Genomic DNA, 27,271 nt, shown 5'->3' with positions numbered 1-27,271 from the left:
CAAACCATCCCTCCCAGCCTCATACTAGGTTTCCTCTTCTTTTGGAGGGAATGGGGATCCTGCCAGCATTACAGTCTTCATCATGCCACTGGATAGGACTTTTGGTATTGACCATGCTGTGGTGCTTGGGGGGAAAAAAAAAAAAGAGGCAAACTTTGTTCCGCAGACAGGGAAGGATTGGTGGGCTGGAAAAAGTACTCTGTAGACCAAATAGAGCTTCATGGGCCATAGTTTGGGGGCTGTTGTTCTAAAAGGTTTGTACTCCATTTGATACCCCAACATCTGGCTTAATTCAAAAGACTAGTATTTGGGCTGATGGGTACAAGTGTCTGGAGTGTCTCTTCTTGCTGGTCTTGCACGGTTGTTGAAAACAGGGGCAAATTTATTGGCACTTCTCTCAGCTCATCCCCACAACCAAGTTAATTTAATTTTCAAATTTGATACTTTGAGTTTTCCTTAGCAGTAAATGTAGCTTGTAATTACATATTTTAAAAAATATTGTCTAACTCCATTCAACTGCAGCTCCTAGGAAGCTCCATATCCTGTATCCTTTCTGTAACATATAGTTGGGGTACCCTAGCATCAGAAAATCAAAGCAGCAGCAAACACATTGTAGGATCTTTTAGTTTAATAACTGGTGATCTGAGAAAACATTACTTACCATGCTTTTCCTATAAAAGAGAGGAAGAAGGGTGTAGATGTGGTTACTGCATCTAGTAGACTGACTGTAGTCTTATCAGACTATTTTGAAGATACTTAGAATGTTCTGTGTACAGACCTAACTAGCTCTGCAAAGTGTGAACAAGGAAGAAGTCACTTACAAACCTGGAAACTGTAAAGTCTCATTCATAAAGGCACAAACTGGGTAGCCAGTATTAACTGCTGTATTCTGCAATAAAGCAGAGATGTTTACCTGTAACCGGTGTTCTCCATGAACAGTGGGATGTCAGTCCTCACACGAGTGACATCATTTGGTAGAGCCCAGCATGGAAGTTTGATCTCAAATATTCTAGAGCTTTCAGCATTCACTATTGAGCATGTGCAGTTGTAGCCATTTCCCTGCCTTGCAGGCAGAGTTTCGCAGTGCATGATATAGCAGATACATGGAAAAACCAACTCCCGGGGAGGTGGGATGGTATTTTGAGAAATGACATCCTACTCTCCTCTGAGAACACCTGATACAGGTAAGCAACATTGCTTTCTCCAAGGACAAGTAGGATGGCAGATGTCACACATAGATGAATTCCAAGCTAGAGGCTGCTGAAAACAGGGAAAATGGGGAAACCCTTTGGAAGCACCACCATTTTCCCCCCTTCCTTTCACCAACTTATAAGGGCTCTAGGAGGGAAAAGATTGGATTTTCACTTCAAAGAGACTGGTACACAGACTGAGAGACAGAATCCCTGATAGGCAGTAAGGCGTCTGAAGGCAGGGGCATAATGCGAGTATGGGACGAGAAGCCCACAGAGTCTCACAAAAACCAATACAGTCGGAGCTTCCGAACGGTGAACTCTAGCTAGCACTGGTAGGCCTAGGACCCCTTGGGTACAGGCAAAGGGACAAATTACCAAGTACAAGAGAAATAAGCTCTTGGATCAAGACCACAAAGGTTTTTTTTGTTTTGTTTTTCCTTTGGTGTCACAAGACAACCAAAAATCAGCTGGGGCTAGAGAGCCCAACAGAAAGAAAACTGCAGCTAATTATCAACCTTGTAACAAGATAGATTGGGCACACAGAGCGCGTATATGCATATGGAACAGCAGACATGGAAACCAAATGTGCGCCCGGAGAAGAAGCAGTAAATAGCATCATGGTCAGCAGCAACCCCCACCCACCAAACTACAAATACAAGATCAGACCTCCAAGGTCAGATGTGATAAAAATTCAGAGTGGTGAGGTAGGAAGGGCTGCTCCTCCACTGGAAGCCTCATGCTAAGAAAGGAAGTGAGCTGCAACTGAAAGATGTACTTCACCATCAGGTTAAACTAGGCGAAAGGGAAGCACCTCGGCCAGGGATCTGGCCCAAGCAGAGAAAGGTTCACGTAACCTTCTGTGAAGGCAAATGCGCCAACCACACCCATGCACCCCCCAGCTTCCTCCTGGACTGCAGGACAAAGGAAACAACTTCCAGGTTGTAGAAAATACAATTGGGAGACTTCCCAACCATATGACCCCTCTGCCAAACGCAGCTGGGAATTGCCTCTGAGGCACACACAGCCCAAAGGGCCCATCTACCCTCAGTAAATATAGGCAATGTATATTGAGAGACTCCAGCAGGGCGAGAGCAACCTGAAAAAGTAGTCCGTAAACCCCTCTGCTGAGAGCAAAAACAGGAATGCTACAAGAGGCAGCCCCATTGATCTGGGAACCCTGAGTGTACCAGAGGAGGGACAGTCTGATTAGCAGAGCAGACTGCCCATCAAGTGAGCATAGGTATCAAACATACGGCTCAAAATTACGTCGTGACATACAGCAGAAACATCCGCATGGATAGGGACTGCCTTGTCAGCTAACAAATGCATCTGACAAATTCACCTCTGAAAGAGGAAATAAGAGCCCTTAAGTGACTGCAACATGGGTGGGGAGCCACTTTTGTGAGATCCTCCACCCCCTACTCATGCCGCCATAGATAGACAAGCTGTCAGAAGGCCAACAGGTCATAATAGAGGGAGGAGAAACCTCCCCCAGAGGTAGAGTGCCACCCAAACTTGACACTGATGAATAGGAGCAGCATGAATTGAAAGTATGCACTTTGTGCAAATATCCAAAGAGGCACTCCGCCAACATGAGAGGAATCCACATTTGCTACTGGTGAGCAGATTGCTTTACGAGGAATTCCCATCTGAGCAGCTCATCACAGTAGTGCAATGGTGGAGCGAGAGCTCTCAATGGATGGCCTTCGGATCCCGTGTGAAAACAGAGGGCGGCTGCCACTCAGAGGCTAAACCAACCCAGAGAATGGGGTGTGAAAAACAATCTCTTCCCTGAGCAGAAAACAAGGCACCTAAAAGAAGCCTATCAAGTGCATCCCTCAAAAGCCAATATTCAGACCTCTCATTCCAGAGGTGGAGGGAGAAAGCACTACTCAACCGTATCAATTCAATTCCGGAAACCTTCTTACTCCCCAGATGAGAGAAAGGCACATTTGCCGACCTATGAGACTCTATTGGTGACAAACTAGGCTGGCTGCCTAGTTGGACACTAGGGCCAACATGGCAACCAGGCACAGGAAAGGACAGCAAAAGAGATCCAGCCGGCCACGTACTGATTCATGTGAATAAAAGGCTGTATTACTGCCCCGGTCAGAGCCACGCACTCGAGAGGGAATATGCCCTGGAGGCGCCCCCTTAAAGGGGATCGAGAGTGTAAGCCAATAAAAGAGGAGGCCCATAAAAGCCCATCCCCTCATCATAGGCTGGTATCCACCCCAAAAATGGAGTTAATAGAAATGCATTCTTGATCAAGACATCCCAGTGCACCAGCAACTGCGGCGCACAGATGTGTGATGTCTTCTACATAAGAAGAACATGTAGGCATACATGCCAGTGGGAACCTAATAACAGTAGTGCTCCTTTACCGAATCTGCATCCTGCAACAGTAGCGCTGGGTACCCATGCTGTGGTACTCTGTCGAGCTGACAGTGACACACATGCACAGAAAGACAGGGTTCCCATGGGCCTAGCAGTCCATGCCACAGCCTGGACGGGCACAAAAACTGCAGCGGTGGACAGCATGTGAGGTGTCGCCATGAAGGCAGTAAAAGGTGCCCATGGCGCCACCTGCCGACATCTTCTGATAGTGATCAAGAGCCACTGTAATATGCACATCACACAGGCAGTGTTGCATGGAAGGTATATAATAGTAAGCATGGCGATACCAAAGAAGCCCTGTATGGCACCTACCAAAATATGATGGCAGGAATGGCACCCAGGGAACCTATAACACTCAGGTGCCCACCACAAAAGGAATGGTGTTGACAGTGAACACAGCGATGATGGTAACACCACCACCTATAGTACCAGATACTCCATGGTGCCGACACCAATGTTAGCGCCCTTGGTGGTGTGCATAGCAATCGAAGGCATAGAAGACCTCTGTCCATGGTAATCCCATCTTCAGGGCTCCACTGTCCTAATGATGCTCTATGGCAGCAGCAGCAGCAATCTCTGTGTTCAAATGAGGGTAACAGCGCCGATTGCATCGCCCTTTGTCACTTGGAGGTGTTCGTTGATGGTGATGCCTCCATGGCACTCATGGAACTTGCTGGCGCCAACAACATCCCACGATGCCTACACACTAAACGGCAAGGGCAGTCATGGAACTATGTCCCAGGCACCAGTCGATGCGCCTAGTGCGAGATGGCATCCATGACATGTGATGACATCCATGGTGCTTGATGGCAACCCAGGTGTTTGATGGCGAACATAGTGATTGATGGCAAACATAGAACCTAATGGCAACCCAGGTGCTCAACGATCATACCACATGATAGGCAGATGACAGCACCAATAGCATCCATGACGTCCAATTACATCCAAGATGCCCATAGCGCTTGATAGCATCCCTGGCATCTGACTGTATCCACGAGAGCAACTCTGGTGCAAGAATGAGGGCCTCCACGATGCTTGCTGGAATTCATGGGCTAGATGGCATACTGCGCTCAATGGTGTGTTGCATGACAGAAAGATGATGACAGCGCCCCTGGCAGTCAATGTCTATGCTGGTGCCAGGTCCTTCGATCGAACCCAACAGCACTGACTGTGCTCATTTGTTAATGGCACCCATAGCGCTTGCCAGAACCCCCGGAACTCAACCAAATGACATCCATGGTGTTCAACATACCTGTAATGCTCGACGGCATCTATGGTGTCATCAATGGCCACATTGCCATGGTACTTGATGGCACTTGTGTCAAGCATTGTTGTGGTATGGCGACAGTTGATCATTATCAATGCTGTCGCGCACCAGGGGTGCTATTATGTGCCATGCGTTCCATCAAGCACCATGGGTGCCACAGATGCCAGAGCGCCATGAGTACCATAATGCTCATGGTGCCCGTGGCACTCACTGGCACCATAGACACCTAAAGCGCACGGTGGCCTCCATGATGGCTCAATGGCGTCTCCGGGCCTCCATCCAGGGCGCTTACTGGCATTGTGGCAACCATGGTGCTTGACGGCGTCCAAAGCGCTCGACAACATCGAGGGCAACAATGGCACTTGTTGGTGTCAACAGTGCTCAAGAGTGTCCATGGAATTCTATGGCAACCATAGCTCTCAACAGCAGCCCTGGCATTCAAAAGTGACCACGTTGCCCCCAGCGCTAGTCGAGCTTCTGGGGCCATTGGTGTTCTGGTGTGCATGTGTACGGGCAAGTGATGCTGGGCATGGCACCAATGATGCAACAGTAAAGCTGAACGCCCAGGCTCAGGCTCATGCTCACCCTCTCTCCAAAGAAGATGCAGTGCCAGATTGATCTGGGCGGGGGAGGCCTTGTCATTCAGGACACTAGCCAAGGAGACTAGTTCCCAGGATTGTGGGGAGGATGAGCTCTCCTCCCCTGGGAACATCTGGTCCTGAATTCCTTCCAAGTCTGAGCCTCTTGAACGAGTAGATGTGACTCTGTTATTTACACTTTCAAATAATAGAAGGACTAGGGAGCATTCCATGAAGTTAGCAAGTAGCACATTTAAGACTAATCTGAGAAAATTATTTTTCACTCAACACACAATTAAGCTCTGGAATTTGTTGCCAGAGGATGTGGTTAGTGCAGTTAGTGTAGCTGGGTTCAAAAAAGGTTTGGATAAGTTCTTGGAGGAGAAGTCCATTAACGGCTATTAATCAAATTTACTTAGGGAATAGCCACTGCTATTAATTGCATCAGTAGCATGGGATCTTCTTAGTGTTTGGGTAATTGCAAGGTTCTTGTGGCCTGGTTTGGCCTCTGTTGGAAACAGGATGCTGGGCTTGATGGACCCTTGGTCTGACCCAGCATGGCAATTTCTTATGTTCTTATGATGCCTGTCAGACAGAACTTCCTGGAACTCCTACATGGGTAGGAACTCAGGTAAGTCCCCAGCCTGGAGGCCTACTCATCAGCCCACACCAGACTGCATACTGCCAGTTTAAACAGGTACCTGACAAAAGCAAAAAAAGGACAGGTTAAAGGAGAGGACTTAGGAATAAGCTGCAGACACATTATTTATTAAGGGGAAAAACCTCTGTCGGTTGCACAGTGTATGAGACCCACCATAGCAGCTGATAGAGAGATGCTAGAAAGAGGAAAAACAAATTAAACCTAAACTACTGCACGGGACGTGAGGGAAAATAAAATACACCAAGGCTTTGCTTGAAAAAACAGCTTCTTGCAGCTCTAGAACTGTTACAGCATTATCTGGGAGAAGAGCAAAGCTGAACCCACGACCACACAGCTATGCAAAAAAAGAAAGACTGAGGGACTCTGCTTGAGAGGCATGAAGGTAGCTACAGCTGCACATGCTCAGTAGAGCATGCTGAAAGCTCTAGAATCTTTGAGATGAAAGTTCTGGGCTGGGCTACATCTGATGATGTCACCCATATGTGATGACTGTCATCTTACTTGTTCTCTGAGAAAAAAAGTTTGCTGGAGCCTTAGAAGCAATATTTATTAAACTTTTAATTTAATCAGATATGAATCCTTGCTTGAAAAGGGCAGAGTTGTCCTGGGGCAAATGCATCTAGATCTAGAGGGGAATCTGAGTTGGAGGATGTCTGGAGGGGAGGGAGTGTTATATTTGTTGATATTTTGAGTATTTTGATGTTATTGTACTGTATTTTGTTTACATTGTGAACCACTTTGAGTTCTCTTTTGAAGGAAGGCAGAATATAAATAATAATGATAAATATAAATATATAGATAATATAATATAAATAATAATAAAAAGATATAGTTGCGATGGAGAAGGTACAGAGAAGGGCAACCAAAATGATAAAGGGGATGGAACAGCTCCCCTATGAGGAAAGACTGAAGAGGTTAGGGCTGTTCAGCTTGGAGAAGAGACGGCTGAGGGGGGATATGATAGAGGTCTTTAAGATCATGAGAGGTCTTGAACGAGTAGATGTGAATCGGTTATTTACACTTTCAAATAATAGAAGGACTAGGAGGCATTCCACGAAGTTAGCAAGTAATCGGAGAAAATTCTTTTTCACTCAACGCACAATAAAGCTCTGGAATTTGTTGCCAGAAGATGTGGTTAGTGCAGTTAGTGTAGCTGGGTTCAAAAAAGGTTTGGATAAGTTCTTGGAGGAGAAGTCCATTAACGGCTATTAATCAAATTTACTTAGGGAATAGCCACTGCTATTAATTGCATCAGTAGCATGGGATCTTCTTAGTGTTTGGGTAATTGCCAGGTTCTTGTGGCCTGGTTTGGTCTCTGTTGGAAACAGGATGCTGAGCTGATGGACCCTTGGTCTGACCCAGCATGGCAATTTCTTATGTTCTTATAAGGGATTTGACTCTAGTGGGGATGTAAAAAGCAAGTTATCTTACTGTAAACGGTGTTTCCGTAGATAGCAGGATGAATTAGCCATGCTGTCATGGGAACTGTCTATCAGGCCCGGGAGGCGGAGCTTCAAAGTGATGTCAGAGCTTTGCTCTGAGTCTGCGCATGGTTTCCTGTGCTGGAATAGACTCTCCTCAGTCTGTGATAAAGCAAGCGAGGTTGTTAAGTCGAAAATGTCGACTGGTCAGGGAGGTGGGTGTGTCAGCATGGCTAATTCATCCTATCTACGGAAACACCGTTTACGGTAAGCAAACTTGCCTTTTCCCGTCGATAGCAGGCCTGAATTACCCATGCTGTCATGGGAGTCCTAAGCTCCCCATCATGCTGAATTAGTGTATTAGTTCTGGTATGAATAGAGCATGATGAATGTTAAGTGCCAATCGACCTAATTGAATCTGTGGCTAATGCTTGTAGAAGTGTTCGACCCAATCTGGCATCTTCTGTGGTTTGCTGATCTAAACAGTAATGTGAAGTGAACGTATGAAGGAATGCCAATGTGGCCGCCTTACAAATGTCCAATGGTGGGACTTGTCTGAGATGAGCCAATGAAGCAGACACTGTGTGTGTTTGATGCACTGTGGGGTAAGAAGACAGTTTGTATGCACTGAGCAATCCAGCTAGATATAGTACGTTTAGCTACTGGAAGTCCCGGAGCATTCGGATTGAAGGACACAGAGTTGCGACGCCCTTGTAGACGAATGGGTTCTCTGTTTGTAGTAAGCCAATGCTCTCTTGCAATCTAAAGTGCATATAAGTTTTTCTCTTTCATTTTGATGTGGTTTTGGACAAAACATTGGTAGTTTGATTGACTGGTTAAGGTGAAAGTGGGATACTACCTTTGGTAGAAACAATGGATGAGTCTGTAGTAGTACTTTATAGTCCGTATCGTTTTATCATCATAGTGTGCTAATGCTTGCAATTCACTCACTCGGCGAGCCGACGTAATGGCTGTCAAGACGACTACCTTCCATGTAAGAAATTTGATATGTGCCGAGTCCAGTGGTTCAACCGGTGGTGCCATCAGTTGTTCTAGAACTAGATTTAGATTCCAGGGTACTGGAGGTTTTGAGACCGGGGGTCGAAGATATGTTAATCCCCGGAGAAACCATCGGGTGAAGTGAGATGGGGTGACCATTCTGCAGTCTGTGGAAGGCAGCTATTGCACTAAGGTGGACTCAGACCGAAGCGGTAGCTAGACCTGCGAGGTATAAGGTATGCAGATAATCTAGTAACCACTCCGGCATACATGTGAGCGGGTCAATACCTTTGGACCCACACCAAGTTGCATACCGTCTCAATTTGAATTAATAATTACATCTCGAGGATGGTTTCCGTGAAGCCAGTATTATCTCCTATACCAGTGTTTCTCAACCCTGTCCTGGGGACCCCCCCAGCCAGTCGGGTTTTCAGGATATCCACAATGAATATGCATGAGAGAAAATTTGCATGCACTGCCTCCGTAACATGCACATTTTCTCTCATGCATATTCATTGTGGATATCCTGAAAACCCGACTGGCTGGGGGGGTCCCCAGTACAGGGTTGAGAACCACTGTCCTATACTGTGATAGAAAGTATTTGTTCTGAGAGAAGGATCCGTTCAACCTCCAAGCTGTTAGATGTAGGGAGGAGTGTAGCGGGTGGAGGAGGGTTCCCTGTTCCTGTGATAGAAGATTGTCTCGACGTGGTAAACAAAACGGAGTCTCTGTGGACAGCTTAAGGGAGGTGTGTGTACCATGGTTGAAGAGGTCAGGCCAGCGCCACTAATATTAGTTGCGTCGAATCCAGCATGCATTTTTGTAGCGCTCGTGTGATCAGTGGAATTGGAGGTAACGTGTACATTAGTGGTTCCGTCCAGGGTATCAGAAATGCATACTGGGCGGCTCTGTGTGGACTTGGCCATACAGAGCAAAAGCACGTAACTTTCCTGTTGATTCGGTGGCGAAGAGGTCTATCGGCCATCCACACTTGTGGAAGATGGTCTCCGCTACTTCTTGATGAAGGGACCATTTGTGTGGATGAAAACTCGACTCATCTCTGTCCGCTCGAGTGTTGGCTATGCCTGGTAGGTAAGTTGCTTGCAAGTGAATCGAATGACGGTTGGCCCATAGTAAGATGATGAGGGCTTCCTGGCAAAGGATCCATGATCTGCACCCTCCTTGTTTGTTGATGTAAAATATGGCCACTTGATTGTCCGTGTAAACCATGACTTGGCGACCTTGGAGATGGACGACAAAGGTTCGTAGCGTGTAACGTATCGCCCGTAGCTCTAGAAGATTGATTTGATATGACTGTTCCTGCCGGGTCCAGAGGCCTTGTGTCTGGAGGTGGTTGAGATGAGCCCCCCAGTCCTTGCGGGAGGCGTCCGTGGTGAGGTCTGTATTGTGTGGCAACAGTGTGAATGGAGCACCTTTGGTCAGTGTCTGCTTTTGTAACTACCAATCCAGTTCGTTAGTCAAGGCTCCTGTTAAGGTTATTTTCCAGGTTAGCGGTTGGTAATGTTGTTTCCATTGCCACTTGAGGTCCCATTGGAGGTTCTGCATGTGTAATCTCGTATTGGATACCGCGTGAATTGATGCCGCCATGTGTCCCAAGACTGTTAAGACCTGGTAGGCGGACGGCCACCTGGTAGTTTTGAGGTGTCTGAAGAGCTGGCGCATGGTTTGTCGTCTGTCTTGTGGCAGAAAGACCCTTTGTTTCGTTGTGTCCAGAGAGGCTCCTATGAATTGGATTTTTTGCGTGGACTGTAGTTGGGATTTCTGGTAATTGACCACCAGTCCCAATTGATTGAGGCAATCTATTGTCTCTTGAAGGTGTTGACGGAGCTTGTTTGGAGTGGATGCCACTATCAGCCAGTCGTCTAGGTAGGGAAAAATGATGATCCCCTGTTGACGGAGGAATGCCACCACCACTGCCATGCACTTGGTGAACACTTTGGGTGCTGTTGATAGACCAAAGGGAAGTACCTTGTATTGAAAGTGCCGGCCGTTGACTTGGAAAGACAGGTATTGCCAGGAGGAAGGATGCATTGGAATATGAGTATATGCATCTTTGAGATCTATGGAGCACATCCAAGCTTTGGGTTGGATCAGGGGTAAAATGGATTTGAGAGATATCATCTTGAACTTCTCTTTGACTATGAATTTGTTGAGGTCTTGGAGGTCCAAGATCGGACGGAGATTCCCGGACTTCTTGGGTATGAGGAAGTAGGGGGAGTAGAAACCCATATTCTGGGTGGATGGAGGGAGGCAGCAAATTGCTTTTTGCTTTAATAAGGAAGTTACCTCCCCCTCCAACAGGGTAAGGTTGGACCTGGTCCCCCTGGATGTTAGGTGAGGGAGGGGTGGGAGGCACAGGAATGGAATTCTGTATCCCCAGCAATGTTCAGGATCCATTGATCTGATGTGATGTGTTCCCATTGCTAGATGTGAGAAGTTATTCCCCCCGCTATTACCGGTTTTGATGGCGGCAAGGGTATCCCTAAAAAGACGAATTTAGTTTAGTGGAAGTCGCAGTCTGTTGGTTTTGGGAACGTTGCGCACGTTGACGGCCCCTGCGGTTTTGGTTCTGTTGGATTTGCTGGCGTGGCTGAGGTTGATACGGCGGCAGTTGATACGAAGCATTAGGTTGGTATGCTCGACGTTGGAAGGGTTTCCTCCTGGATGGGGCATAGTACCTGCGCGATGAAGGGTAAGATTGGGGAGTGGTGAGGGACTGTACTGCCACTGATTGCTCCTTGAGCTGAGCCCCGGTTTCTTGTAATCGGGATCCGAATAAGTTGTCGCCTCTACAGGGCAAGTTGGCCAGTCTGTCATGTACATCTTCCCTGATTGTACTTGCCCTGAGCCATGCCACTCGTCGTGCTGCAATTGCGGCTGCAGATACCCGGGAGGATGTCTTGAATCCCTCGTAGACTGTGCGTAACAGGTGACGTATGGCTTCCTCATGTCCTGCAATGGATGAAGACCTTGGGTGGTCGAGGCCATGAATTGTGAATAAGAACACAAGAACATGCCATATTGGGTCAGACCAAGGGTCCATCAAGCCCAGCATCCTGTTTCCAACAGTGGCCAATCCAGGCCATAAGAACCTGGCAAGTACCCAAAAACTAAGTCTATTCTATGTTACCGTTGCTAGTAAAAGCAGTGGCTATTTTCTAAGTCAACTTAATTAATAGCAGGTAATGGACTTCTCCTCCAAGAACTTATCCAATCCTTTTTTAAAAACAGCTATACTAACTACACTAACCACATCCTCTGGCAACAAATTCCAGAGTTTAATTGTGCGTTGAGTAAAAAAAGAACTTTATCCGATTAGTTTTAAATGTGCCACATGCTAACTTCATGGAGTGCCCCCTAGTCCTTCTATTATCCGAAAGAGTAAATAACCGATTCACATTTACCCGTTCTACACCTCTCATGATTTTAAACACTACTATCATATCCCCCCTCAGCCGTCTCTTCTCCAAGTTGAAAAGTCCTAACCTCTATTCTTAACTACATTTAAACATACTAGTTCCTACAATTTTCTAACAAAGTATCACTTTGGATTATGTTCTAACTGTGAAAGGTGTCATAATACATCTATATTAATACTTTAAGAAAATGAATGTCAGTATAATAAAAATACTCAGTTTCCTGTACAGGATTTTACTCTTTAGTATCTAGAGAGCTCTATATTAAGAATTCCTCCAGTTCATTAGTGATCTTCTGTTTTGCTATCCTTTAAAAAAAAAACTTAACAGGGTCACTCTTTATTGTGCGATGGGCTGTTATCGCACACGATAACACCCTACTGCATCCAATACCAGCTGCATCACAGTGGTAAAATGCTAATTAGGGGAAGGGGTGGATTGTGGGTGGGTTTTGGGCGATGTTAGTACCCAGTAGTGCTGCGGGCGATAATGTTTTACACATTATCGCCAACAGCACCATGGGAAATACCACTTTTTCCCGCTGCTATATTTATAGCAGAATGATGGATCTAGGCTTAAATTTGTCTCAGTTATTTCCTCCTCCTCCTCCTTCAGTTTAGTCAGAACCAGCCTTTACTGGGCTATGGCACGATAAGCCTTCATTCACAGTTATTCCATTTTATAAGCCCCCACCCTTCAGTAACATTCAACCTAACCGTTACAACGACAGATTCGGATTATTTTATTGGCGTGACTATTTTAGAAGTATTGCCAAATAAATATATAGGATGATTAAAATAAATGGGTACGTAAAGAAAGGCATACTTCTTGGCTCCTTCTCAAATCACTATGCAGTAGATGTCCTCATTATGTAATGGCTAAGCCTCCTTCCACCCCTGCATCTGTAAATACTGCTGCTGCAACATCGCCAGCCCCACTCAGCCTTGAGGCATGGTTGGATTTAGGCATAAGCAACAAAGGCAAGTACCTAGGGTGCCAAATTCTGAAGGGACCTATAAACTGAGCCTCCCCCTGCTACTCTGATTTCCAAGGGGGAAACTCTCCCACCCCAGTCTCCTGTCTAGAGATGCCATAATTAGGGTGACCAACTGCAGCCAGTTGTACAGTGTCTGGTCTAACTCTGGCCAGTAGCCAATCAGCAGTGGTGGAATAGCACCAGTCAGCTGTCTACTCTTTTGCTTCTGGTGGCTTGCACAGCTGCAAAGGAGAAAGAAGCATGTTGCTTGCCTGGAGCATTTGTTCATATTTGAATTCCCCCCCTGTTCACAGCATCTTCTCCTCTCTCAACTCAGTGGGTTCAGCCTGAATTACTCACCAAGAGACTAGCCCTCCTCCCTTGACAGCTCACTCAGACTTGGATCCTCTGCAAGGTCTGCCTGCTGCAGCTGCCTCATGGTTTGCCTGCCTGGGTGGTGCACCGCACATGGCCAGGAATCTATCCCAGAGCTGGACTCAGGACACATGCCATGACACTGTTGCAAGCTATCTGCCTGAATCTCCCACCTCATCCGCAGTGACAGCACTCCTTTCTGACTCCAGCCTATAGGTTAAATTACCATGCTGCTGCCTCCCTTTCTCTCTCCCACCACAGTCTCTTAAGTTTGGTGCAATCCCACCCCGTCTCTTAAGTTTGTTGCAATCTTGGCTCTGTCTGCAGGCCCACTGTGGCTTTGCTGCTGCTACATTTATTTACTGCCTGCTTCTCTCTCTCCCTTGATAGGCAGATCTCCTCTCGATTTGGTCACATCCCTCAGGATCAGTCAACTCACACTACCTAGTATTTTCTGTCATCTCTCCTGCTGCTGGCTGCTGCAACCAGAGGAGCCAGCAGACAATTAAAAAAAAGTGTACTGTATGGAAAAAAAAATGAAGGGAAGCCAAAACCACCTTAGCAAGTTGGTGGTATGTACACAGCATGTAGCATACAAGTGTAGTGACTCCCCTCTTTTTCCCTTGACCACCCTTCCTGCTCAACATAATACCCATCTCCTCCATTTATAACAGTAATTTGTATAGCATATGTGTGTCAATGAGAGCATGTCTCTCATTCTAATCACATTATTATAGGGTGGGATATTTCTGGGGTAATTTGTTGTAATTTTGATCTCACCTGAAGCAGAGATTTTTTGTAAAATGAGAGCATGTCAGCATGTGTGAGAGAACATGTAAGAGGGAGTGTGTATGTGATACAGGGCACATGTGCATGTATGTATCAGTGTATCTGTCCATGTGAGAGAGAGCATCTGTAAGAGGGGAGAAAGTTTGTCCCCCCTCACCTTCCAATAATCCATGGCAATCATGGAGTTTCTGGAAATCAAAGTTCCAGGTATGGAGGAGAGGTTTTTAAATAATTGTAGTTTTATTTATTGGGTGTTATTTGATGGGTCTTCTGATTTGAAATGTATGGTTTATTTGGAAATTTTATTTAAAAAAAATTTCATTTAAATTAATTTTTAATTATTGGGTGTTCTGTTCATCAGCTGTTTTGAAATATTATTTGTTAGTATGGTTTTATTATGATTTATGATTTTAGTTGATATTTTATGTAATGGTAATTCAGTTTACTGAAGGCCAATCCTACATCCAACTCATGTTACATTAGGCCTAATATCATATGGTTCCCAGTAATGTAATATGAAAAGAGGATGGAACATACACCACTCTTCAATCCTCAAATGTCATCATAGTCTATGGAAAAATTGTTAACCCTATCCTCTGTAAACCCAGCCCTGCCTTGACGAGCAAATCTAGACTGAGGAATGAAGCCTAGGTGTCTGCAAAGATATATAAAAAAAGAAGGGCATGTAAGGACTCTGATTTCCAGTCCTAATGCTCGATTGGATGCTTTAAAGCTCTGCTCAGTGCATTAATTTTGCATAGATTGAACTCTGGGAGTTGGTGTGCTTTTCTACGTTTATACATTTACAAGAATGTGATTTTGGGTCCCTCCCCATTGAGTTTATAGTATGACGCAGGGTCCGTGTCGGGGCACCGTGTAACCCTTTATCAATTTGGAAATATCTGACGATACATCTAGACTACTGTAAATAAAATTGTTTGAATATAAAATTGATGGACATTTGAGGTTCTCTGCCCTATTTTTCTGGTTTTTAATTAAATAATTACCACCATCCATCCACTGCAGAGAACACCCACAGATTGTGTAGCGGATTAACACTTATTCACCTTTTTCATTCAAACCTTCCCACCAAGAAAATGTTTCACCCGAAAGAATGTTTCCACGCAAGGCATATGAACGTTAAAAGCTGTATCCCTTTCCCAAACCTTAGCGGTTCTACCTGACAAGTACTGCCCCGCACAACCGGCAGTCGCCACTTGAAGTACAGTACAACAAATAACAGCCAAGATAACCTACACTCCAGATTTCCTCCTCGACAGCAAAGCAATTCAGCACAGCCTCCAACCCATCCCCTTCTAACAACCCCCACCGCGCAAACTCCCTCAACTCTTTTTTTCTCTCCGTGGGCGCAGGCGCCTCACGATTTGTGACGTAATCACCACCCCTCCCGTTCGGCCCTGGCCTGCGGTTATCAGCGAGTTGTCGCGATATCTGACGGAAGCCTGTGGGATTTGGCCTTCAGCGAGGTTCAACCCTTCAGGGTAAGTTTGTAAACACTGAGACTAAATAAAGCGGCGGGAGGGCCGTTGCTACGTTCCTGGCCACCCGTGAACCCTCGAAGGAAGCGATATAATGAGAGTTAGGGCGCATCTGACGGCGCTTGCACCACAGTATGAGGCGTGAGCGCCTGGGAATTATAATATGGCGACGCTGATATATGTCCCTAGCCCTTATAGCTCGTACAGTTATTAGTGCTGTTATTTCGCCGTGTCTACGGGGTTATTGTCATTCAATGGCCTGTTTCTTTCAGAAGCAGCGATGCAGCGCCCTTGAGTGACTATGAAGAATCACATTGTAGGGAAATTGCCAAGGTACCGGTAGGAGGATAGTTTTCGTTTAGTGTAAATAAAACCCGGCAGTTCCTGTAGGCGCGTGTGGGGGAGAGCGAGCGAGAGCCCAGCAGCTAACGGCTAAGCCCGGCGCCTAACGGAGGAAGCCTGTGCTGTTGTCTGGTTTCCAAGGCAGCAGCATCAGCATAACCTTGCAAACTTGCTCTTCGGCACGTTACACGGGCAATAAATGGATACATGATCACTTATGAAGTGTAGTTGAGGTCACTGGCGTTTGCCCGACGTGTTCAGCTTGCACTTCTGATGAAGCATTTACTGACATTCTGTAAGCCCCTTGTTGAGCATGAAGTCTAGGGATCTTTTGTAAATCCATGACAGACGAATCCGGTGTATTGTGCGGTGTATTTTTTGTATGCATTCCGTCCTTTTTCCGTAACATACTTTCACTGCAGTAATTTTTTTTTTTTTGCGTTTATGAATAGGCGTTATATTCCTGTATAGCTTCAGGCCCGTTTCCAAATTTTTTTAGTAACTCCTCCAAACGTGAAATATTAGCGAATATTGTAAATTTTTGTAGTCTTATTTTAAGATAGGGTTAATTAAACTAATGCATACACAAGCAACGTTTTCAGTAAATTCATAGTGAAGTGATTCTATTGTTGACCATATTAAAAAATTAAATGGAAAATTGCAAACAAAGCTTAAATCTGTTACAGTTACCAAACCTGTGCAGGATTTGCAGCAAGGTGATTTACAAAGAGTGTAAACTATATAGAACTTTATCAAGTAAAAGGGTTCTCTTATTACAGTGGGAAAATCTTGAGTCTGATCCAGCCTGTTCAGTAGCTGAAATACTTCTGATGTTACTTATAGAGCATATAATGGAAATGTTGAGGTAGGTAACCAGGTTACAACACTTACATTAAAGGGATGTGATCTCTATATCATTTTTCCCCTCTTGACATCATTGTCATCCCCTTAACTTTATCCAGATTTGTGAGAATCTGTGATATTTGTTTAGCATTTAACCTATTTTCTAACATTTTCTGATCAGAAATCTCGTTAGGTGTCATTTAACATCACAACGTCCAGCATTACCAACATCACTTGTTTGGTGCCTTGGAGCAAAGGAGTGGAAACAACATTTTTATTCCAACAAAGGGGCATTTTGGAGAAAAATTCATAAAGGGGAAACAGTTTAAAAAACAGATTGGGATTTTCATATCAATTTATATACAAGAATATTTTTCCCATAGGTACAAGATGAAAGAATACCTTTAGTACATAGGCTCCAAAAGCAAATGATTTAATATTTCAGCTATATGGTATTTTCACCTAACTCAAAAATAATAGGATGCCTACATGTCAGTAACTCTCCTTAGAATGGCTGCTGATTTTATAGAAGAGTGAAGAAAATTAGCAAAATATACATTCAGAACAGTGTGTGTGTGTATTTTGTTTTTTATTAGATGCTGCAGAGTTTATTCTAAGGTCACTTCAGACCTTTGGGGATTTTTTTTTTTGTTTGTTTTTGTTTTAGTGTACTTTACCCAGGAGATGATGTGGACTAAAAGCACATTACTTATATGTGATTTCAACTCCGAAAGCCTGTTACAGGCAAATCTGCATGAAGGACCCATAGAGAGGTTGACAGCTTACGTTCATTCCACCATTGGCCTAGCCCCTCTTAGAACATGATTCTCCTTTGATATGTTTAAAATTTAGACAACGAAATAGGGAAATACACACTGGGAAAATGGATTATAGGGAGTCAAATGATGCTGATGAGTAAAAGTGGGAATGGGCACAGTTTGGCTTATAGTACTGCAAGCAGGAGAGATGCTAGGGAAGCCAAGGGGCTATTGATCTTTGGACAGCATGAGTGAATGATGTACATTGCTGAGAAGAGGAAGTGCAGTGAGAAACTGATGAAGGTTGCAGGTGAGAGAGGAAGCTACAGTTGTATGCAAAAGTTTAGGCATCCTGGTCAAACACTATATTTCAGTGAATCTGTAAGTGAACAGAAAATGACACAGCTTCTATATTCTACAAAGTTAAACAACATTTTTCTGTAAATTTAAGTGTATAATTACTATTTACAGTTTTTTTGTTTTTTTTTAATATGGCACATGGAAAAGTTTATGTACCCTTTCAGCTTGGAGAAGAGACGGAAGAGGTCTTGAATGAGTAGATGTGAATCGGTTATTTACACTTTCGAATAATAGAAGGACTAGGGGGCATTTCATGAAGTTAGCAAGTAGCACATTTAAGACTAATCGGAGAAAATTCTTTTTCACTCAACACACAATAAAGCTCTGGAATTTGTTGCAAAGGATGTGGTTAGTGCAGTTAGTGTAGCTGGGTTCAAAAAAGGTTTGGATAAGTTCTTGGAGGAGAAGTCCATTAACGGCTATTAATCAAGTTTACTTAGGGAATAGCCACTGCTATTAATTGCATTAGTAGCATGGGATCTTCTTAATGTTTGGATAATTGCCAGGTTCTTATGGCCTGGTTTGGCCTCTGTTGGAAACAGGATGCTGGGCTTGATGGACCCTTGGTCTGACCCAGCATGCCAATTTCTTATGTTCTTAAATAACAGCTTTCCAACGTTTCTTGTATCTAGCTGAGAGTATTTTTGCTTTTGAAATTTTTTCCACTCTTCCTTGCACAACTCTTCTAGTTCAGAAATCCATAATAAATCGGGCTTGGTAGTGTGTCCGTCAGTGCTCGCGCATGTTCTCCAGCCCGCCGGTAGATGGCGCTATAATATATCGGGTTTGGTAGTGTGTCCGTCAGTTTTTGCACATGTTCCCCAGCCCGCTGATAGCGCAGGTGGCTCCCTGGCCACCTTGGAGGCTCAAACACGCCATTCAGCGGCCATGTCACAACACCAGCTACAAGAGGTACTCCTGGGGGAATGCAGATTTTGCGCAGAATTCCTCCTTCCCACAGATTTCCTTCCTCACCTCGCCGATTTCCTCCCTCGCCGGAAGACTATTCAAAACCTGAAGGACAGCGGCCATTGCTTCAGGCAAGAGGAGACCCTAGCATGCCGCGAATGGAGCACGTCCCGCAGCACACGCTCCACTGCTGTTTTCTGCTCAAGGCGAAAATGGAAGGCCCCTGTGTGCCGCAAATGGCGCGCCGGGCCTTCATCTTCGACGCAAACGGTGCAGGTCCCGCGACATGCCGGTGAGAGAGAATGTGTGTCGGGGAGGGTGTGAGAGAGCAGGAAGGTATGAGAGAGAGGATGGGGATGGCGGAGAGAGAGGGGGGGTGACAGCATGGTTGGTAAGAGGGGGTGGGGAGGGTGTGAGAGAGAGCATGGGAGGTAAGAGAGGGTGAGTGGGGGGGATGCTTGAGTGTGGGTTTCAGAGAGAGGGAGCCTATATGAGGGGAGGAGGATGCTGGTGAGAGAGAATGTGTGTGTGAGAGAGGAGACGGGGTGTGGGGGAGTGCAAGAGACAGCTTGGTAAATAAACTTTGCCAGCCCTGGCTTTAGCAAATGTTCCTCCACATCCCTTGCCCTAGATGAAAACAATTTAGTTTTTCCTTTTCAGCTAACACTTCCATACAAGAGCATATGTGCCAATAAAAAGGCTCGCTGCCCGGGTGTAGAATGGGTACAGTTACTAGTATTCTTAGATCTTCTTGCATGTTTGAGATTCCCACATATGTTCAGTAATATTCATGCCTGGAGATAGAAGGCCATTCCAAACCTTAATCTTACTTTCCTGTAAGTATTACATAGTTTGTTTATTTTTTTTTTTTTCAGATCATTGTCTTGCTGAAATATCCAACCTCTGTTCAGCTTCAGTTTCTTCACTGACTGTGGGATATTAGCTTCTGGCACATAGTAACATAGTAAATGATGGCAAATAAAGACCAAAATTGTCCATCCAGTCTTTCAAGCAAAGCGTAACTGCTGCTTATCATCTTTTTTGCATTGTAACTGCTGCTCTTGGCAGGTTATCCCTTTGCCTTCTTTTTAGGGTTGCATCTGCCACTGTGTGCAGGTAACCCCTGCACAGTAAAGTTACCAAAGGTTACCTCAATGCTTCATTTCCATCCTCTTGCCACTAGGATCTTTTGTATTTATCCCACACCCTCTTGAATGCTATCACCATTTTTGTCTTCACCGCCTTATCTGGGATGAGTTAATATTTAATTGAATCCATTCTTATTTTCGTATGCACAGTATTTCCTATGCCACTGGCTGTCACATAACCCCAAAGCATAATAGATTCATTCCTGCGCTTAACTGTTGGCTGTATTCATTTCTTAATATATTTATAAATGATCTGGAAAGAAATACGACGAGTGAGATAATCAAATTTGCAGATGACACAAAATTGTGCAGAGTAGTTAAATCACAAGCAGATTGTGATAAATTGCAGGAAGACCTTGTGAGACTGGAAAATTGGGCATCCAAATGGCAGATGAAATTTAACGTGGATAAGTGCAAGGTGATGCATATAGGGAAAAATAACCCATGCTATAATTACACGATGTTGGGTTCCATATTAGGTGCTACAACCCAAGAAAGAGATCTAGGTGTCATAGTGGATAACACATTGAAATCGTCGGTTCAGTGTGCTGCGGCAGTCAAAAAAGCAAACAGAATGTTGGGAATTATTAGAAAAGGAATGATGAATAAAACGGAAAATGTCATAATGCCTCTGTATCGCTCCATGTTGAGACCGCACCTTGAATACTGTGTACAATTCTGGTCGCCGCATCTCAAAAAAGATATAATTGCGATGGAGAAGGTACAGAGAAGGGCTACCAAAATGATAAGGGGAATGGAACAACTCCCCTATGAGGAAAGACTAAAGAGGTTAGGACTTTTCAGCTTGGAGAAGAGACGACTGAGGGGGGATATGATAGAGGTGTTTAAAATCATGAGAGGTCTAGAACGGGTAGATGTGAATCGGTTATTTACTCTTTCGGATAGTAGAAGGACTAGGGGACACTCCATGAAGTTAGCATGGGGCACATTTAAAACTAATCGGAGAAAGTTCTTTTTTACTCAACGCACAATTAAACTCTGGAATTTGTTGCCAGAGAATGTGGTTCGTGCAGTTAGTATAGCTGTGTTTAAAAAAGGATTGGATAAGTTCTTGGAGGAGAAGTACATTACCTGCTATTAAGTTCACTTAGAGATAGCCACTGCCATTAGCAATGGTTACATGGAATAGACTTAGTTTTTGGGTACTTGCCAGGTTCTTATGGCCTGGATTGGCCACTGTTGGAAACAGGATGCTGGGCTTGATGGACCCTTGGTCTGACCCAGTATAGCATTTTCTTATGTTCTTATGTTCTAATATATTTCATCCTCTTTTCATCTAAGATAGGTGTGTTTGTAGCTGAATAATTTGATTTTAGCTTTATCTGTCAAAGTACTTTGTTTTAAAAAGATTCTTGCTTATCAAAAGTTTTGTATACTTTAGAAGATGACTATTGTGATGAGGTAGTAGAAAAAGTTTCCTTCTGACAATGCTTTCATGCAGATTATGTGGGCAGAGTTGTACTGTGGACCTGTGGGCAACTACTCCATTACTAAACTTTTCAGGAAGTTGTTTGCAGTGATCTGTGGATTCTGTTTTGCGGATCTGACCAGTTTTCGGGCAGTTCTATCATTTTTCTTGATCTTCTAGATCTTGATCTAATCTCAACAGTTCCGTGTAACTTCATTTCTTAATGTTTCTGAAATTGGTAGCTAAAGAGCATTTTATAACCTTCCACCTTCCACTGCTTTGTAAGAGTGAATTATCTTCATTTTCATATACTCAGTCAGCTGCTTAAGGAGACCATGGTTGTTGAAAGTAGACAGAAGAAGAGTCAGAGTATTTATTAAATAGTAGAATTGTCTTCACCTGACTAATAGCCTAAGGAGTCAGTCAGCGTTTTGGGTCTTAACTTTAAAAGTAGTAGTTAATGAGCTGGATGGATATCCAAACCTTTGCACATACCATATTCACATTTTTTTTTTATTATTTTCAATCTGTTATCTGTTAAAGTAAGCAAATGCAGGTTAGAAAAACATATAATTACTATCTGGCCTTTTTTTTCCCACATTTTCATTGTCTACCCAGGCCTGGCACGACCGGGTATGCATACTATGCATTTGTATGGGGCAGCACACCCGGGGAGGTGGTGGGCTGGCGGCAGCGGGCCACCGGCGGAGCTCAACCCGCCAGCGGCTGAAGGAGAGACAGCGCTGTAGCTAGCTGGCGGCCTTCACTTCCTGCTTCCTCTTGACACTATCTGCGCTTCCTATGTCTGTGTGCTTAGATATATTCAGGCACAGTGTTTAAGCATATGCTGCCTGGAGGTAGAGCAGGCAGTGCTGTGGCAGGCAGCAAAGCAGGGAATGGCTGCGGGCGCGGCTGGCTACTATTTAGAAGAAGGACCCCAGGGCCGATTAATCCAGTAGTGAGCACATGGAAGGGGAGACTCTACCGCGGTGGTGGCTTTAGAAGAGACCGGCTCAGAGAGCACTGCAGTGCAGCTGGCCACCTGGTAGGAAAAGGCTTCGGGAGGGAGGGTAGCTTGAGCCTGGTGTTGGTAAGAGGAGAGGGCAGCAAGACCAGAGGTGTCTTGGGGACAGGGAAGGGAGGGGAGAGAGAGTTGAATGTTTTTGGCAGCGTGAGGAAAAGTGGAGGCAGGAATAGACAGGGGGATGCCTGTGAATGTGTCTGTGAGAGCCTGGGTGCTTCTGTGTGTTTGTTAATATTTGTGTGCCTGTGAGAGCCTGTGTGTCTCACATAGGCTCTCACAGACACACACACACATATACATATACATAAAGTATCTGTGAAGGAGCATGTGAGAGAGAGAGAATGAGTGAGAGAATGAATGTTATTGGCCATGTGTGAGAGAGGGAAGATAACATTTGTACGGCCCTACTTCCCCAATCCACAATGATCTCAGTGTACCTGGAAATCAAAAGATTCCAGGTATGGAGAGCAGGAAATTTTAAAATCCTTATTAGTTTTAATTATTGTGTGTAATTTTGATATTTCTGCTCTTTTAAAATATGTATTTATTTATTTAAAAACTCTTCTATACCGTCGTTAAGTTGGATAACCATCACAACGGTTTACATATAGGCACGATAATAAATATGAGTGGTATAGATTACCAATTAAACAAGTGCCATCATAGTACGGTAACAATGTTTGTTTAAGTTGTTTAAGTTGAGCTTATCCATTTGGTAGGAAATCTTATAAACAGTTCAAATTTAGCCTTAACGTGCATTTGTAGGTTTTAAAAACAACAACTGTTAGTTTGGTGCGTCCATGTTAATCAATTGTTTTTCTCATTCTCCTTGTCGTTATTGAAGGCTTGTCTGAAGAGCCAGGTTTTCAGGTTAGATTTAAAGATTTTAAAACTTCTCTGAAGCCTTAATTCGAGAGGCATGGTGTTCCATAGTACAGGACCAGCCAGTGACAGTGCTCTTTCTCTTAGTTGAGTAAGGCGTGCTGATTTGACAGAGGGGACAGTTAGTAGAGCCTTATTCGCAGATCTTAGGTTTCGGTGCGGGACATGTACGCGTAGTGCTGTGTTAAGCCAGTCGGCTTTTTCCTCATGTATTAGCTTATGAATTATACATAGAGCCTTGTAATGTATTCTTTGTTCAATTGGGAGCCAATGTAGTTCAGCAAGTGTTCCAGTTATGTGGTCCCTTTTTTTTTTTTGCCAGTCAAAATTCTCGCAGCGAAGTTTTGTAGTATTTGCAGCAGCCTTAGCATAGTTTGTGGTAGTCCTAGTAATAGTGAGTTACAGTAGTCTGTGCTTGAGAATATCAGTGCCTGAAGAATTGTGCGAAAGTTGTTCAGTGTTAAAACGGGCTTCAGTCTTCTCAGAGTCATTAGTTTACCGTATCCTTCTTTTATTTTCTGTGAGATGTGCTGTTTCATGCTTAACTCAGGATCCATTATTAGCCCTAGATTCCGTACTTTTATTGCTAGTTCCGCGTCTTGATTCTTTTTAATTTTGATTGTGGTTGTGTTGGGTGAATGTTTTTCCGTGCAAGGTGTAAGAATTCAGTTTTGTCGATGTTTATTACCAATTCCATCTGATTTAGGAGCTGTTTGATTATTTCAGGATACATATTGGCTAGTTGCATTGTTTCTTCAATGGTGTTTACTATGGGTAACAGTAGTTTAATATCGTCTGCATATACGTAATGTGTGATTCCTAGTCCTGCTAGAAGGTGACAGATTGGCAGTAGGTAAATATTAAAGAGTGTTGCAGACAGTGCTGATCCCCGTGGGACACCTGTTGTAAGTTTAATTTTGTCTGAGAGTGTATTTTTGATTTGTGCTTGAAAATATCTGTGTTTAAGTATGACTCAAACCAGTTTATTGTTTTGTTATTGAGTCCTATTTCTTTCAGTCTACTAATTAATATTTTGTGATTTACAGTGTCAAAGGCTGTGGAGAGAGCTAATAGAACCAGAATGTAGTGTGTTCCTGCTTCAAAGCCTCTTAAGATAGTATCAGAAAGTGCTAGTAGTAAAGTCTCTGTACTGTAATGTTTGCGGAATCCATGTTGGGCTGGGTATAATATGTTATTACTTTCAAGATGGTTTGATTATTGTTTTTGTACTGTTTTCTCAATGAGTTTGGCTATGAGGTAGGTTGGAGACTGGTCTATAGTTGTTCAAGTTAAGGGGGTCAAGGTTCTTTTTCTTAATGATAGGTTTGATTATAGCTCCTTTCAGGGCATCCGGCATTACTCCTTCATTTAGTGATAGGTTGATGATGTTGGTAAGTGTTGGTGCTACAGTGCCGGCAATTTTTTAAAATTCTGTAATAGGTATGGTGTCAATTATATGGGTAGCGGGGTTCATTTGATTTATCATTTTTTCCTGGGGAAAAATAGACAATTTTTTAATTATTGGATTTTTTATTCATCACATGTTTTGAAATATTTTATTGATGTTTGGGAAATTTTGGATACTCATTAACTGGTTTGAAATATTTGTTCTTTTTATGAATATGATTTTACTGTTATGGTGTATGTTTTATATTTCTTGATTTTATTATTGTTTTATGAAGAATGGTATTGTTCCTGTTTTTCCATTGTCACTCTGCATGTAGAGGCTGGCTTTTTTGTGGGTTCCAGTTCAGTTCTTCTCAGCACATCACTGTTTATACTTTCTGATCTCTTCATTCTGTGTTTGGTGAGGTTCTGTCTGTGTTCTGCATATGTGACTGAGGTGAGGGAGTTGGGGCATGTCAGTTTTAAAAAAAATACAGATTTCCTAGCGTGTAGCAGAGGGATTCAGGACCAATGGGTATAGTGTGTTCCTGATAGCAGTTGGAGATGGAGTCAGATTTCAATCTGACGTCAGCACCAGTACATATACCCGTGCAGGAAGCTCTGCTCTTCAGTATTTTCCGTCTCCATAGCAGTTCGGGACTCTATACATGCTTGCTCAGCGTTAGAGTATTCAAACCAAAGAAGAAATCTTACCTCTCCAGACGAGCCCCGCTCTCCTGCGTTGATACCTAAGGGTCCCTCCCCCAGTTGAGATTTCCTGAGGTGATTTCCGAGATCCCTCAGAGGTAGGCCTCTGTCCGGCAGCCGGTTCCCGGCATGGACTTAGCCCCCGGCAACGGGAGTGGCTGAGAGGCAGCGGGTGCAATACCAAGCGCGGCGGTGAAGGTACTCCCCCTCCCCCCCCCCCCGCAGCCAGACACCACCAGGAACGAAACCGGGAAACGCCGAGACAAGGTAAGGAGAAAACTTTTTCTAAGTCTCCGGTCTCCGAGGCTCAGATAGCCGCACAGATCGCCTGCTGACGTCTGTACCATCGGGTTCAGCAGCCCAGGCCGGGCTAGACCCTGATCGCTGATGCCATTTCGCCGCTCTGTCCACCTAACTGAACCGTGCGCACAGGGTCGAGCCGGGCGCACAAATTACTTGTGCACACAGCGGCGCGCGCATAGGTGCCATATGCACAGCTTCGTGCACAACCATGCCGGGAGCACAAGTTAAGACCGTGTGCACAGCGGCACGCGCATCTCAGTGAGCGCGCATCCCAGCCCACACGCACATCTTGGACACACCCAGAGCACTTAGCTAAGCCTCTCGGCACGCACATTAAACATACAGACCGGGGTTTCAACAACATACGTGCACAAAACCATGGCACCACCGGCCAAGAAAACCAAGGTACAAGCCCTCTGTCCAGCCTGCCACATAAGAGCGGCGCAGCACGAGGAGGCCACGGCTCTGTGTCTACAGTGCGGAGAGGCCCTGAGAGAACCCAGACAAGGCCCTCTCCAGCCAGTACAGGAATACGGATCTACCGATAGTACCCCGGATCTCTCGATCCCCAGCACGACCCTCCCCCAAACGGGGTCCCTGGGGAATGCAGCGGCCTTCAATCTAGACCCAGGATCCTTCTCCTGGGTAGAATTCTTTAAGGGTCTACACACCTTTGTCCACATGCAACCGCCACCAATGTCGCAGACACATCCGCCACCAGAGGACCCTTGCCTCCAGGCCTTCCAGTGACGTGTGTCCCCCCCCGTCCCCCCCCCCCCCCCCCCCCGGCCAAAAGCCTCACCATAGGGGACATGGACACCTCGGATGAAGATCAAGATCCCCTGGAGGAAGGGGAAATACCTCCAGGAACAGAACCTTACCGAACCATGAGGCATTTCTTCTCCAAAGAAGAGATACCAGATCTTGTGGCTCTCAGCTTGAAGGAGCTCGCCATTCCAGGCACAAGTGCCACAGATGAACCAAAGACGAACCCTCTCCTAGAAGGGCTCCGGCAGGCCTCCTGCCATTTCCTCTTGCTGCAAGCCGTACAACAGCTGATCAACTTGGAATGGGATGCCCCGGAGGCCAATTTCAAAGGGGGGCGGGCCCTGGAAGCCCTATATCCACTGGAACCCCCAGCCAAAGAACTACTAGTGTTCCCCCAAAGTGGACGCCATGGTCTGCGTGGTCACAAAGCGCACTACCATCCCGGTTGAGGGAGGAGCGGCACTCAAGGATGCCCAGGACAGAAGTCTGGAATACATCCTTAAACAGTCATTCGACGTATCAGCTATGTCACTACAGATTGCTGCCTGCTGTGCCGTGGTAACACGTGCCTGCTTATCCATGACCAGGAACACCGCCACGCCTGGCGAAGCACTAGAACCAGCGGTATCTTTCCTCACGGATGCGACCTCTGACCTGGTATGCACCTTAGCCAGGGGCGTCTTATCCATAGTGGCAGCCAGAAGGCAACTCTGGCTCCAAAGTTGGTCAGCCGATGCGACTTCCAAGACGAAACTCATGAGAATGCCCTTTAAAGGAACCATCCTGTTCGGAAGCGAACTGGAGAAGTTAGCCGACTAA

At 44.9% G+C, this 27,271-nt stretch overlaps 1 protein-coding gene across 8 annotated transcripts in view; it reads left to right on the top strand.

Annotated features, from left to right (window-relative positions):
- Window positions 1-15,464: 15,464 nt before the first annotated feature.
- ATF2 (activating transcription factor 2) overlaps window positions 15,465-27,271 on the top strand; it is a 306,861-nt gene continuing 295,054 nt past the window's right edge. Inside the window, exons 1-3 of one of the 8 annotated variants that reach the window (XM_029605831.1) lie at window positions 15,542-15,595; window positions 15,865-15,925; window positions 16,714-16,799. The gene's annotated coding sequence lies outside the window, so the exon portion shown is untranslated. The other 7 variants (XM_029605830.1, XM_029605833.1, XM_029605827.1 and 4 more) reach the window with 7 other exon arrangements.

The sequence above is a fragment of the Rhinatrema bivittatum genome, chromosome 6 (genome assembly GCF_901001135.1).
Source record: "Rhinatrema bivittatum chromosome 6, aRhiBiv1.1, whole genome shotgun sequence".
NCBI classification, from domain to species: domain Eukaryota; kingdom Metazoa; phylum Chordata; class Amphibia; order Gymnophiona; family Rhinatrematidae; genus Rhinatrema; species Rhinatrema bivittatum.
Note: the sequence above shows the minus strand (reverse complement) of the source record. Positions and strands in the feature narration are given on the sequence as shown.